General features: G+C 41.5%; 1 protein-coding gene across 2 annotated transcripts in view; it reads left to right on the forward strand.

The window, feature by feature from the left end:
* The first annotated feature begins 7845 nt into the window (after positions 1-7845).
* The window catches only part of LOC143182135 (glutamate receptor ionotropic, kainate 2), a 92799-nt gene continuing 86035 nt past the window's right edge, over positions 7846-14609 (forward strand). For both annotated transcript variants that reach the window (XM_076382923.1, XM_076382924.1), the window contains exon 1: positions 7846-7966. The gene's annotated coding sequence lies outside the window, so the exon portion shown is untranslated. The remainder of the gene's footprint in view (positions 7967-14609) is intronic.

Genomic DNA, 14609 nt, shown 5'->3' on the forward strand with positions numbered 1-14609 from the left:
TTATAAAAATCTACATAAATTCATGTTTCTATAATCATAATAAAGGAATTAGAATCAAAGTAGAATTTTCATCCTCTCGACTCTACAAGATTACTTTACTTTGGATATCCTGTGTATATATTTACATACAAATTTTCCGTAGATGCATAAGCATCCACAATCTAGTTATCAGCGGAGGTATAAAGGAAGGGTGGTTATCAGAAGCCATCAGTGGAAAGGAAATTCTCAAAGCCGAGATTTGAAGAAACTTCGTAACTACTAATCTCCTCAGGAAGCCAAACACCAAGACAATTTACCTTTCACAATTAACATTAAACTCCCCCTCGTAGTCTCACCCTCGATCACGATCACAAGGCTCGTTAGCGACTTCTTTTCGCTCGTTATCACGAGATATCATCGAGTCAGGTCACGGCCAGGGGACAGCGACATTATCTTCATCGGTTACTGGAGATTCGACGTCAAAGGTCGTTACGGTAGATTGCACGGAATGTCGTCGTCGTCGTGTAAAGGATTGCTAAGCAAGGGAGGCAGAACAAAAAAGGAAAGGGACTCGAAGCGCGTGACACGTTGTCAGATCGCGAAAACGTTTGCTCGATTGCAGGTGAAATTTTTTGCCCAGAAATTGGCCAGGTGCGTGAGATTCCCGCGGCTCAATCGGGAAACAAAGGCTCCCGACGTGGCTACGATACGTCACGCGGCGACCGAGGAGAAGCAGAGATTCAACGAGCGTTCGTGACTCCGTACAGCGACGAGCGCCGCTGATAAGGTGGCGACTTTATGGCCGGACCTCTGATAAGCGAGTCCGTGAACAGGACGTCGGTGGAATGGCTCCAACTCGGATTTATCCGGCTCTTGCATTCTCCCTGAAACGATGTGTTGCAGCTTACTGGGGATCACACACTGGTGAAGAAGTTGGGCTCTGTATTTGTGACGTTTCTTTGAGTAAAAATTGAAGAGTGAATTTAGTCTCTTTTTTGAATAATCTGAAGTAGCCAAGTACTTCGATGATCAGCTATAATCACTGTGTGTGTCTTGAAGAATTTTTAAAGAATAGAAACTGGCAGTGATATATGTACATCACTGAACAGACTGAAAAGGGAGGCAGAACTTGCTGTTTTATAATTTTACGTAAATAATGACCCCAAGACTCGAGGCAGTTGTTACACTTTTGTACAGATACTAGGAAGCCTTTGATCTCTCTGCTCCGTGTTGCCGTTACAGCATTGTAGGGATATAAAGAAGCCCTAATCTGAGGGAAACGGGGCGCTGGACGAAGATTAATGGTCCCGTGATACTGGATCTCTGGGAACTCCGAGTTCTTTATACAATTTGTAGTAGCAGTTCGATCGATGTTCGCCCTCCATGAATAACGCGGCTCTTTTGTACCGGCAGGATACCTGAAAATGCTGAAGTGTGGTGCAAACGATCCTCTGGAACTTCTTTGTAACGTCCTACGCGACGTTCATTGTTTTCGCGAGCGAAATTGCCTCGCGGAATAGAACAAGGTTCGTATTTACGAATTCCTTCGTCCGCGAAATGAGCGTCGGAGAAGGAACCGCTTTGACGGTGCCGAGGAAAAATTCCCACCACGGATAAACGTTTTTCCGCTCGAGGGAATCGCGTTTAACTGCGCGAAAACACGCACGCTGGCTGCACGAGCAGGCGAGGCTGCGAAAATTTGCTGCTTTTGCAGACTGCGATTCTTCCCTTCTCCTCTCGCAACTGAGCGAGTTACATTAACGTTGGCGCTTAATGACTATCACAGGATTTCGTGTACCAAAGAAGACAGTTCGAAAGAAAAAACGACAGTTCTGATGGATCGTCTCTTGAAAGTGAAAGAGGATCTACCTATCAGCTCTTACGAATTCGCATATCCCCCTCTCGTCTGATCGATCCCCGAGATTCCACTGCTTCCTCATTCATTTTCGTTAGTACAGTCTTTTTTCGCTCATTTAATTAGCCTTGCAAATACACGATATTTGCCACATGCAATCTCCACCCAATCAGCTATAATTTTAAATTTAACGGCTCTCTTAAATTCGATCAATAATTTAATAAAGAATTTCACAGCGTTTCGCAAATACCCTCGTTACGAAATTAAACTCAAAACGTGATGTGTTTTAAAATAAATTAGTCTCGTCGAAAATTTAAATTATTTTCACTGGTAATGCCACTCTATCGGAAATGATAATACGCATATGATTGCAGAGAATTATTGGAGTTCTCAGAAAAATATTAATACCCTACTTATTGATAGAAAACAATGTTGATTTATTCCTGAAGCCTCCAGCTTCCATGGCCGACTAAAGTAGAGGCTTATCGTTCGGCATGCATACAAGAGTGGATCGATCCTGGGGCAGCGTTATAACGCAGGGTTGTTCCGGCTGGATCGCCTTGTCGTGAACGCCAAAGCGGAAGCACGAGTAATCTAAACCATTCCGAAGATAACGGAAAAACAATACCGGGGCGACAACCCCCGGTAGTGTCCGACCGATAAATTTCCCAGCAACGTCCCGAAAGCGTTGTAGGCGACCAGTGTACTCGAATCCCGATAAGGGACGGACGTTTAAGCAAGGGCACCAAGCCAAATTAACCGGTGCAACTGAACCCCTGTTTCGTCGATCAGCGTTGGCCTTTATTAGCATCAGGTCCAATAAAACACTCGTAACGTCTGGATAATTGGGAACCCTCTCGAACAAATGACGACATCACGGGGGTTCTTGTTGGCTTCTAATCAGAGCAATTATTTCTTTTGATATAAGAGATTCTTTTAGTGTCTGTCTTTTTTTTTTTTTTTTTTTTTTTTTTTGAAAATATAGATTCTGTATTTTAGATCTCAGTTGAGACCTTAACTTGAACTTTTTAAAAACGCGGCGCAGGTCGTTTTGCCTTAATAGATTTACTTTAAACCGGTTATCGATAATGGAGAAAGCTACACGTTTCTATTAATTTTCGGTGAATAGCAACAACTCTTTGCTTTCGTTTTCCCCAGTCAAATAAATTTTTCACGGGCCCAGATCTCGCCACTCAGACCTTCCAGTATCCCCACCGTTTCAGAACCGTATCTCCTATCGACGTGAACAGTTAGAGTAATAGTATTACAGAATGATCGAGACAGCTTGCCTAGTATACCTCCATTAGCACTGCTTTTAATGTTCATAGAAAATACTCAAGGGGAAATCTAGAACAGAATCGCAGTATTTTCCTTCGAGAGCAAGCAAAATCGATGACGAAGAGATTCGAGAAAAAGGAAGTGGTACTATTTCTGCTGTGACGTAAAAACTAAAATCATATAATTGCACACGTCGTATTATGCAAAGCATATCTGAAACTGATTTCTACATACTTAAATAGAAACGAGGCGATTTTTCCAACCACGAATTGAATATCACTATCTATAAAACATAATTTAATTCCTAATCCCGCTTTCCCTAATGCATAATATTAATCGATACCGTCGCGCATAACGTATAAGTTCGCATTTACCCGAAAAGTATCCCCAGTTGATCGAGCTGATTATACAATAATTAACAAATTACCGCAATTCCTCTCCTCTGTATAAACGATGTTGAACGGGTAAAAGCGTCGATGATGGAAGCAGATATTTAATGGACGCACAGTTTGTCCATAAAACCGGTTATAAATTCTATCGGGCGTTATGCTTCGGCTCCCCGCTCGTAACGTGACGTGTGGAAGCGGCGTCGATTTGTTCTCCATTATGCCAGAAGTCGTAACGCTTTCTATCACCTATAACTCCACGGAATCGCTCCATTTCCTAATGTTAATCGCGCGACGAGGAGCGCGAAATTCCAGTTAGAAGCCAGGCGAGAGCCAGCGGCGTTAATTAATTGCCTGGCGATCTGGCGCGCGAAGGAGGAAGCAACGTGGCGAGCCGATAAAAGGCGCGATAAATTAGCGCGAACAAACCGTCGCCTCGAGCCTCGAGGTGCACGCAACGCCCGCCGTTTCGGAGCTCGCAGAGGCGCAAATTCTTCTCCCAGACCGGAAAACACCGAGAATTTCCTGCGGATATCCCTCGAGACGGGACGGAAGTCGGAAACGGAAGTCTCCGCTTTAAATAAGCCTGCAGTTTGCTTTCGCCTCGCGGCACTGGGTCAACTACGTCCTGTGCCAACTCCCACACTAGCTCTGCATCGCAGCTTCGTCCTTTTCTCTACACGACCTTCATATGAGCGTCGTGACCCGTGCAGAGGCGATTTGTGATCGCGATGGAGACCCAGAGGGATTTTAATTAAGAGAGTCCTTAGTCCAGGGAAACAGAATTCCAAGAGCAAAGGCATCCCAAGTATAATAAAAAAACGATCATCATTTGAGCATCGCGACGCGTCGAGAGGCGATTAGCGGTCGCGATAGAAACCCAAAGAGACTTTAGTTAAGAGAATCCTTAGTTCAGGGGGAACAAGAATTCCAGGAGCAATGGCATCCCAAGTGCAATGAAAAAACGATCATCATTTGAGCGTTGCGACGCGTGAAGAGGCGATTAGCGGTCGCGATGGAAACCCAAAGAGACTTTAGATTAGAGAATCCTTGGTCCAAGGGAAAACAAGGTTTCCAAGCGAAGAGGTACCCCAAATGTAGTAAAAGAAACAGTAAAAAAATGTAAGAGAGAGTCGTAACTTGTACTGCAGCAGTTGTATCGCGGAAGCGGAAATGGCCTCTCACGAGGATAAATTCAAACGAGGGGGTGTAACAGAAACGTAGACCGTAGTCGGAGAAATGCAACAATATAACGTTTTTCAGGTTGGAACTCAGCGGAATTTTATCGCCGAGTGTAAAAATGAAAATAGGGAAGAGGAAAGCGCGATGGTGATCCTGGTTTAAAGAATCGGTGAAAGTTACAAGGGAAGTGCTCTGAGGTCGAGTGCGTCGCCATCCCCCGGATATGTGGGCAACTAGCTCGACCAGCGGGAATTGCAGCGAGCGTTTCGAAAGTCCGTTTCATCAGCTGTATCGACGGGTTTGAGTCTCGACTAGCACCATGTCCTGATCCACAGAAATATAAATGCTGTGGACCTGTTGCGCTTGGTACTTTCACTATTTGCACAAGGGTGGGTACTGCACATTAGGTACTAAAGTATGGGAGTGGTTCTCCAGTGGAGAACTTTGGACTTCTGACATTCTAGAAATTCCTGCTTACATACTAGGGATGTTTAAAATTGCGTTTAACATGTATTCAGTTTAAGCGAGTCAATGAATTTCGAGAACTCAAACGCCTGAATTTACTTTCATCTACTGTGCACAGGTCACAACAGCTTTGAGTTTCGTGATTGAATGTCTGTATCGATCACGAATGCTTTATAGAGACCTACAATATATTTATTAATATTGCAAAAAGGGTATTTATTCTTACGTTGGAATCATTCTGTAAGAAAATATAGCAGATCTCGGGTTTAAGAGCATTATCAAGGATATCAGAAAAATACCAAGATCCACAAATTCGAAATTTATCACAAGGTGCTAAAGCAAACGCTATGGTAGTTTCATGGCTATGGAAAAAGTTGTGAAAAACTCGTGTGAGTTTACGACACGTGTTCCCTGTTTGCGTTCGCGGAAAATGGATAGTAAAATAGGTAATAACTAACAGACTTCTCTAGACTCTGATCCAACCTTAAAACTCGCATTTCTTACCCCACACGGTTAGTAAAAGTTCACATTGTTCAACAGTCTGTTTTCCAAAGGATCAGGGCATAAAACAAAGTCCCACGTAAAGTCGGAACGAAATCGATTTTCATATCAATCTTCTATCGCGGCTCGAAATATTTAAATGCTTTTTCCTTCCATCCACTTCGATTGTACGTTTCGCTTAAAGCGTGCAATGAACATAAACCAAATAAATCGAATCTATTTTGAAATACCAAACTTTCTGCTGTATATGAATTCGCAACTTCATGACGAAGTAGCAAGAGGTTATAAATCCTCGGTTATAAAATTCCGAAATTCGTCTGAAGATTAATTCCAAAGACCGCTCGTGCACTTTGAAACTCGCGTAAACTCCAGAAACGAGTCACTGGCAGCTTTATAAATCTTTCCCCGTAACCGATACGAAACGGCCGCGGGATTTTCATCTCGGGGAGAGCAGCGTTATTTAGAGACTTACGTGCCCGTGTGTTTCATTAAATATTTAGCAGAGGGATTATGCGAGACAAGCGGCGAGCCAATTTGAATTTGCCACGCGAGAAAAAGGCTGTATAGTTTCTAGGGTACGGGGGGAAGCAAGTGATTTGCAGCAGTTAATGCGAACGCGAGCCGAAACTTGCAACTCATCCCCTTTCATCGCGCCGAGCAACGCTCTCGCCCCGAGAAAATTGCATTTTCCTTCGACGTTACTTGAAAAGTCGTTATTGTTTCCCGGAGGTTTACGTGTTTGCAATTTGCGTTGAAAACCATGAGGGAGTGAAAAATGGTTAAAATAATGCTCTCCTAAGTGGGGATCTATAACCTCTTTTTGTTAGTAAAGAAAAGAATGTTCTATGAGAACTTCTTTAATTGAAAGATCGATAATGGAAGTTACTGAATGTAATTAGTGCGTAGAACATTTCCTTAAAGGTTGTATTAAAAATAGAAAAAAATAAGCCAGGCAAGAACGTTCGTGCGCAAAGTTTAAAAAACTTCGAAATTTTGCAAAAGTTTGATTGCAATGTGATGGAGTTGACTGGAAGTTATTAAAGTTGTTGATTTTATATTCACTAGATCGAACAGTGACTTCACTGATCGTATTCAAAATAACCGCTACAGATTCTTGAAATGCAAAGTGCGGTTGAAAATTAGTAGAAAACAATTTGCATTACTAAATAGGTACCTTCCATCTCATACATGAAGAATGAGATTAAAAACTCCTGGTAATATAAAATTCTTTGACCCCCCACTAATAGCTTTCCATTTCTTAATCAACTCTTTAAAAACTAAACTTTAAAACAGCGACAAGAACCATCGCCACTAAAATAAACTTTCAATGAATTTAAATAGAAGTCTGAAAATAATTTAAAACAACTTCAAAGCTTCTTAGTTTCACTATACCGTATCAATAACATTCTTTACCACTCAAAAGTTAACTCCAATTTCAATAACCGAGACTTTTTTAACACGTTGACCGCCACGTTTGTCACATGTGACAATAAATTGTTTTGTCTAAGACGATGATCATGAGCAAAACATGTGAATTTGGTGTGGCAGTCAGAGTGTTAAAAAATATAATCAATATCTTCAAATTTTAGTAACAAAACAAGTGAAAAATTTAAATGTAACTCAAAAAAGCAGCATTAAGGTAAATGTCCCAATACCTAAACGCTTAAGATGTCAAATATCTCAGGAAGTAAACAACCTAAAACTGTATGCCCCAAAAATTTCATTGTGCGATCCCCGGAGATTGAGGATACTATTTCATAACACCAGTTTTTATTTTTAATTAAGCATACTTAATATATTAAAATTTATGCTTAAAAATGAATAAAATTAGCGTTAGCATTTACATATCGAGGTATTATCTATTACTGGGACATTTACCTTAAAATAAGAAAAATCAAGCGCTAAGTCTGACCAACACTCACCGCTTCCCCTGCAGGTGTGCGACGAAGAGCCAAGCACGTGGGAAGACGCGTGCGCAGTAGCAGCAGGAGCACGTGGCTGGCTCGAGCGTGGCTCGGCGAATTTCGGGTGGTTTCGTGAGTCGACGTCCGACAGACCGGCGGCAGTCGCGCGCCGGCCGCTGCCTCGGCAAGGTGTTTGTGTTTACCTCGTCGCGATGAAAATCTGGCCGCCGTAGAGGTTATGTTTACGCGTGTCCCGGGACCGAAGCAAACCACGCATGCCCTTCTGCGTGTCCACCTCTTCGAAAATCCAGCCCGGATCACCGCGTGTTCTTCGATAAATCGCTCGACCTTCCTCGACGACTCCTTCGGTCCTCGGTTTGGCTTCGTATCACCTGACAGAGACGTGGGACAACTTTGTAAGTACGCTCTACGAGTCACTCATTTCATAACGAGTTCAATGATATACGATTTTACTATTCTAACCAAAAAGAATCGCGAGTTTTCGCTATTCGCGAGGGGAGATTTGAAGGGGCGCGATCAATCACGGTTCGATTTGAAATTAAATATGGCGGGTGGTTTTCAATAAATCGATTCTCGCATTATCGAGATGGAGTGATTGAGAAATCTCTCCGATAGAGTGCTCTAAACATCGCTCGCTAAAGGAGTTTGAAAAGTGAGAAGATTGCTTCGAGTGAAGTGAAGTCTTTTTTTGAGTGACTTTAAAAGTTTTTAATACATACCTTGATATTTGAATCGTTGAGGTGAGATGGAATAATCTTCACGTGGACATTGCTAGGTTGGTTCTCCTTCGACGATACCCTTGTCTTTGATTTAGCCTTATATTCCTTGAAACAAACGATATATAAGTTTATTAATACACTTCGCGCGTCCCTCGTTACTTAGCGAACAAAATGGTACATGATTCTACTATTCTTACCATAAAAATCGCAAGTTTTCTTGATTCGCGAGCAGAGACGATCTGAAGCGATGCGGTCGATTCGAAATCAAAGATGGCGGCTGGCCCTCTACGATTCAATTTGGCGGGATCGAGAGTGCTTAATTACGAAATCTGTCCGCTAGAGTGCTCTAGTTATCGGTCGCTAGTGGAGTTCGAAAAGTGATAGAGTGACATCGTGTCAATTTGCTCCTTTTGCATTAGGATATTTGTGAGTATTTTCTAAAGTTTTTAATACGTACCTTGATATTCAAATCGCTGAGATAAAATAGAGCAATCGTCGTGTGTTTATCGTTAGATTGGTTAACTTCCTTCGACGATCCCTTCGACGAGCCCTTGATTTAGCCTCACATTCTTTGAAGACGTTCCACACTAGATAACCTTGTAAGTACACTCTTCAAATCTCTAATTATATCACGAATAAAGTGACACGCGATTCCATCTCTTTAAGCAGAAGAATCACGAGTTTTCTTAATTCATAATCGGAACTGATCTGGAGAGACGCGGTCGATTCGAAATCAAATATGGCCGCTAGCCCTCTATAGCTCAATTTGGCGCGATCGAGGATCCCTAATTATGGAATCTACCCGCTAGAGTGCTCCACGTACTGGTCGCTAAAGGATTTTGAAAAGTGGTGCAGTGATGTGTGAAACCATGTGAGTAGTTTTAATATTTTTAGTACGTATATTGAATTTTATATTGTATATGAGCTCAAGTAAGTGTTAAATTAGTTCAAATATTCTCAGTAAATTCATTCGATTTTGAAGTTGTCAATGTGCCATTCCATTTTAAAGTAAAATATGCAGAACCCTGGTTTGTAAAGTATGTTTCACGTGGTTCTATTTCACTCGAAACAAATATTCGTTTCGATGTACGCGACAGCGAAGCTTTTACAGGGTGGGATGTTATAAAAGGCATCCTGTCACTGAATTTCCTTCAACGAGCATATTTCTCGATATTTTTTCCACGTGACGTGGCGTCCATTTCGATATTGACTCATTTTGACAAGCATGACGTCACTAGTGTATGAATACGAAACTAGAGATTGATAAATTTTATTTTACCCAATGTACACGGAGAAACAAATTAAATTTGATACACTATCTGTAGTAATATAATTACACGTTTCTGGCGTAGTGCGCGTATTATTCATATGTTTATTCAGACATAGAATCCAAATAAATAAACTTTATACACGTGGAATTATTCAGTATTAAAGAGTAATTTATACCATTCATAAATTCGCGAAAATTTATTTCCAATGATGCCATCACTGCATCAATTTTAGTTTTCAATAGAGTGATATATTCAAAGGGTAAAGAAATGTGTTCATTTATTTGAAGGAACTTTTTAATTGCATGAACCTCCCGAAGGCTTATAGTATTTCCAAAATTTCACCCTGCAAAAATATATCAGCTCATGAAACGCGTGGGAACAATGGCACGAATTTTAATATCGTTTGATCGCTCGTAACCGCGTTGGTTAGTGGGTAAATTACGAGGACAGACGTATTCGAACATGGAGCAGTAATAACGATTTCACAGTTATCCCATTCAGCCCTTTTCCTGGACGTGTAATGTACAAATGAATCACGCTTCGTGGTCGCGATACAGATGAGCAACGGACCGTAATTACCAGACGTAATTTGTAAAAAAAGAAAATACAGAGAGAATCTATTATCGCTGCATAAACTCGTCGGTTAGTAACCGCTGAATTATTGTCGCAAGATGCATTGTTCATTGTTCAACTTCAATTATTGTGTTGCATCGTTACATATGGTTGCTTGTTTCCAAAAGAGAAAGGCAAGTTATTGCACATTTCAAACAGAATTTTAAAAGAGTTGCATTTTTCAACCTCTCTATATTTCAAACAAATTTAAATATCCGTATTTCTCTATAGGTATTATATCTTTGTATTCATTTATCCTTTAACACAGAGCAACAAGCTGCTCCTTTTTCACACTCTTTCCCTTGCCCATTGCCACCCTACTCAAAGCTCAAAACATCATCATGCAAAAATGCATGTTACACCATTTTTACTAATAACTGCATAAAAATTTCCAAAGCTGTCGCTCATCCGACTCATAGGACCACTCATAAGCCATTTGTCCGCTCGAATAGTAGATTAAAGGGCAACTCGTTGCCAGCTGCGCATCAGTTACCACTGCCAGAAGAATTTAATTCCATCGGGCGATCCCAACATGCCCCTCGCTGATTCGCGAACGTCAAATTTCAAAGTGACGAGGGAAGTAGAAAAGAAAACACTGTCGGAAGCTCTTTATTAAATTTCCAGGGAGGTTCGCGCGGAACGTTGCCAGGTTCTCGCTCCAGCCGAATTTATTGGAGCATGTTTTTGTTCGAAGTCAACGTCGGCGGATGATATCTCTCTCTCCCTCTCTCTACCCTTGGGAGTATCAAACTCGTAATTTTCCGCGAGCCCTTGATTTATAGAGACACACCGACGAAACGTGTTATTCGCGAAAGTAAGAAAAACAGACATCGCCAGGGGGAATCGTCGAAATTTGCTCGAGTGATTTAATATTTTTTAACGGGGGGTGCTCGTGGAACATTCTAGCTCGTTATTTGGCACGGTGTCGCGTGGCCAGCTCGACGAATCTTTCAGCTGCACGTGATGGGCTGGACGTTGAAAAAAGGGACAATGCTCGCAATCGATGAGGCTATTGTAAGAGCTGACGTAACCATTCGACGACGAGCCTTCCGCGGAATCGCCCGCATAAGCGAAAACCACCTCTCACAGCGCGAAATGTTGCAAAATTCGGCCACCCTTTGGCCAGAACGAGCCTCTGGATTCTCTGGGCATGAATTTTCGATCGTCTGCTAACCACGAACCTGGCCTTCCTGTCACGCAGAATTAAAAATCTGCCTGCTAACGCAGTTTCAAACTCGCCTGCTGGAATATTCTGCTGCACTGAAATATCTGGTATATGTATATAAATATATTAATACAAGAAACAGGGAAACGTGAAACAAATGAGATAAAATTTTAATGAAATTCTGTGAGTTGGATATTGTAGCAGAAATGTGATTTTTCGCGAATTTTATGCTACGTGGAATTACAAGTATTTATTCAGGTTGCTGTTGGGAACGGTATGATTAATATGCATGATGTTTGAAAAAAGTGTGGATGTTTTCGTGCAGTAAAATAGAGAAATTCGCAGTTCCCACATTTCCTTGCTCTTCGTCTGAGGTTTTCTAGATAATCTCAAGAAGATACTTCGAACACTCATAAATCACAACAGAGGGTGAAAGAGGGTCGACGAAGGTGTTAGCAAAGGGTGGATCGTGGGAGATAAAAGGAGAGATGTTCAAGGGTCTGAAGGGATAAGCGATTTTTTTCTGCTCTTTTCTTTAACTTTTTCCATCTTTCATATCAGCGTTGCCTTTCCCTGTACCTCGACGTGATTAAGACGTTTCTATGGTCACAACGAATTATCGTGAAGTAAAGTAGCGCGATTAAGACAGTTGCTTCAGGAAGAGAGCTCCGTGCATTTTCCCCTGAAAGGACAGGGTATTTTTACTCAGCGAAAGGGGCAACTGTTTGCCTCTCTAATTAGCATTAGATACTCTTCTTTTATTCAATCCAATAGATTCCCTCTGTAATCGACTCTAAATTACTGCTCAAAGGAATTAAGAAATAGCTTTCCTCGTGCTACCCCTGGATTGAATTCAGCACGAGAGAGCCAAACACTGAGTAGTATTTTTATTCAGTCCACTTCTCCCATGTTCCTGCAGCTATTAAAATCTGAAGTAACGCGCCAAGCAGTACATTTGTCTTGTAATTCTTCATAATCTGCTCAGGAAGTGTAATCCTACGCTCTATGCACGTTATTTCTAACGAACTTTAATGCACGTTTCAGCTCGCAGAGTTATTACCAAAAACAAAAACGTTCTTCGAGCAAACAAACAGCGGTATTCAAATTACGCGCAAAAACCTCTCAACGTGGGTCCAGATATTCGGAAAACGTCGCCGTCCAGTCTGCGAGCGGAAACTGGCGCGAATTTATTGAAGGTTGTATTACAGCACGAGCCAAAAGTTGTTGTTTCTTCTAGACGAGCGCGAAGAAGCCACGCAACTTCCTCGAACTCGTTCGTGAGCCGCGGAAGAATCGTTAGATTGAATTAAAGTCGAATAAAATGCTCGGCTTCAGGAACAGTAGTTACAAGCAAACAATGAGGTTACTGCGCGACTTCCTTGCTAGGACTCGCGAACTGTGAGAGTAACGAGGCACTTTCGAACAGCATCTCATTGAATTTACAATCTATGTAAAAGAGATGTGATCACAATAACGCTGGGAAAATGTACCCTCTATGAAATAATGATTTATGTGTGAGCACAAACTTACGTGCTTATCCAGATTGATTACACGCAGGGTAGAATCGTTTCGTGAACTAGAAGAGCTGTTAGTGGTTCAATAGTGCAGGATGGGAACCTATCGTGTGTTTCTAGTATCTCGTTAGTTGCTATGGGTTAGTTACACCGTATCTTGTGGCTCGAGAGTAGAGTAAAATAAATTGAAGAAAATCCCTTAGACAAATTCCTCGAGCGCCCTATCTGGGGGTTGCAAGTTGGTCACTGAATTCGTTTGTCGAACCGTGGCGAAAATAGAGCAGTCTGGTTTTACGTGGAAGGGTCTTGGAGGGTAGAAGAATTGCTTCGATTATTCCACTGAATTGAAACTAGAGTTTTATAGAAAAGAAAGAGCGCCTTATTAACTTTTCACTGAACTTCAGTTTATGGTATAGGTTTTATGAGAAAGCTACTGTGCGTTTCTACAATTCCCAGCAAGTTAAAGGACCACTAATTTCGAGCGAAATAGATGTCGACTTTTCAGCTGCTGCAACTTTGCGAAAAAAATGGTGCAGCAGTGAGCCTAGGCTCATTTTAGAGTGTAAAGTCATTGAATTTTCTCGGAAACTCGTTTATATGCTGATGCAGGATGGAAAAAGAGGATGGTTTTTCCGCCAAAAATTTGTGTGCCCGCACACTTTTCATTCGAGGCACGATAAATCAGCGACAAAAAATCGTACATCATTTTTTAAAAGCTCGTTAAAAAGTAGAAGCTTCCAACTTTAAATTTACTGCAAAAGGAATTGCAAAAAAAATTTATTAAGCTCCTCAGAATTATCTGAATTTGGAGAAGACTCTGGGAAAAACCACCCTCCATATCTCGGCGTGTCGCGAAGTAGGCAATTTTTTTCGGTCATTTTCAATAACGGGGTGTGAAAGTAGAGGCTTTGCACTTCAGAATGAGACTAGGCTCACCTCCCTGCGATTTTTTTTTCCAAAGTTATAGTAGCTCAAATATTAACCATTTTTTCGGTCTATAGATAGGTGCGTGATTCCAAAGCTGGATGCTGACTTTTCATTCAAACCGCGATAACTCAGCGAAAAAAAATAACAGATCACTCGTCAAGGTGTCATTCGATAGAGGAGGGTTCCCACTTCCATATCCTTATAAAAGTTAGTGCGAAAAAAATTTATGAAGATCCTCAGAGTTGTCTGAATTTGGAGAAGGTTCGAGGAAAAACCATCCTTTATCTCTTGGCGTGTCGCGAAGTGGGAAATTTTTTCGGTCATTTTCAACAAAGGGGTGTGAAAGTAGAGGCTTTGCACTTTAGAATGAGACTAGGCTCACCTCCCTGCGATTTTTTTTCCCAAAGTTATAGTAGCTCAAATGTTAACCATTTTTTCGGTCTATGGATAGGTGCGTGATTCCAAAGCTGGATGCTGACTTTTCATTCAAACCGCGATAACTCAGCGAAAAAAAATCGTAGATCACTCGCTAAGGTGTCATTCTATAGAGGAGGGTTCCCACTTCCATATCTCCATAAAAGTTAATACGAAAAAAATTTATGAAGCTCCTCAGAGTTGTCTGAATTTGGAGAAAATTCTGGGAAAAACCACCCTCCAGCTCTTGGCGTGTCGCGAAGTGGGAAATTTTTTTCGGTCATTTTCAACAAAGGGGTGTGAAAGTAGAGGCATTGCACTTTAGAATGAGACTAGACTCACCTCCATCCGATTTTTTTTCCCAAAGTTATAGTAGCTCAAATATTAACCATTTTTGCGGTCTATGGATAGGTGCG

Source organism: Calliopsis andreniformis, chromosome 8 (genome assembly GCF_051401765.1).
Source record: "Calliopsis andreniformis isolate RMS-2024a chromosome 8, iyCalAndr_principal, whole genome shotgun sequence".
Taxonomy (NCBI): domain Eukaryota; kingdom Metazoa; phylum Arthropoda; class Insecta; order Hymenoptera; family Andrenidae; genus Calliopsis; species Calliopsis andreniformis.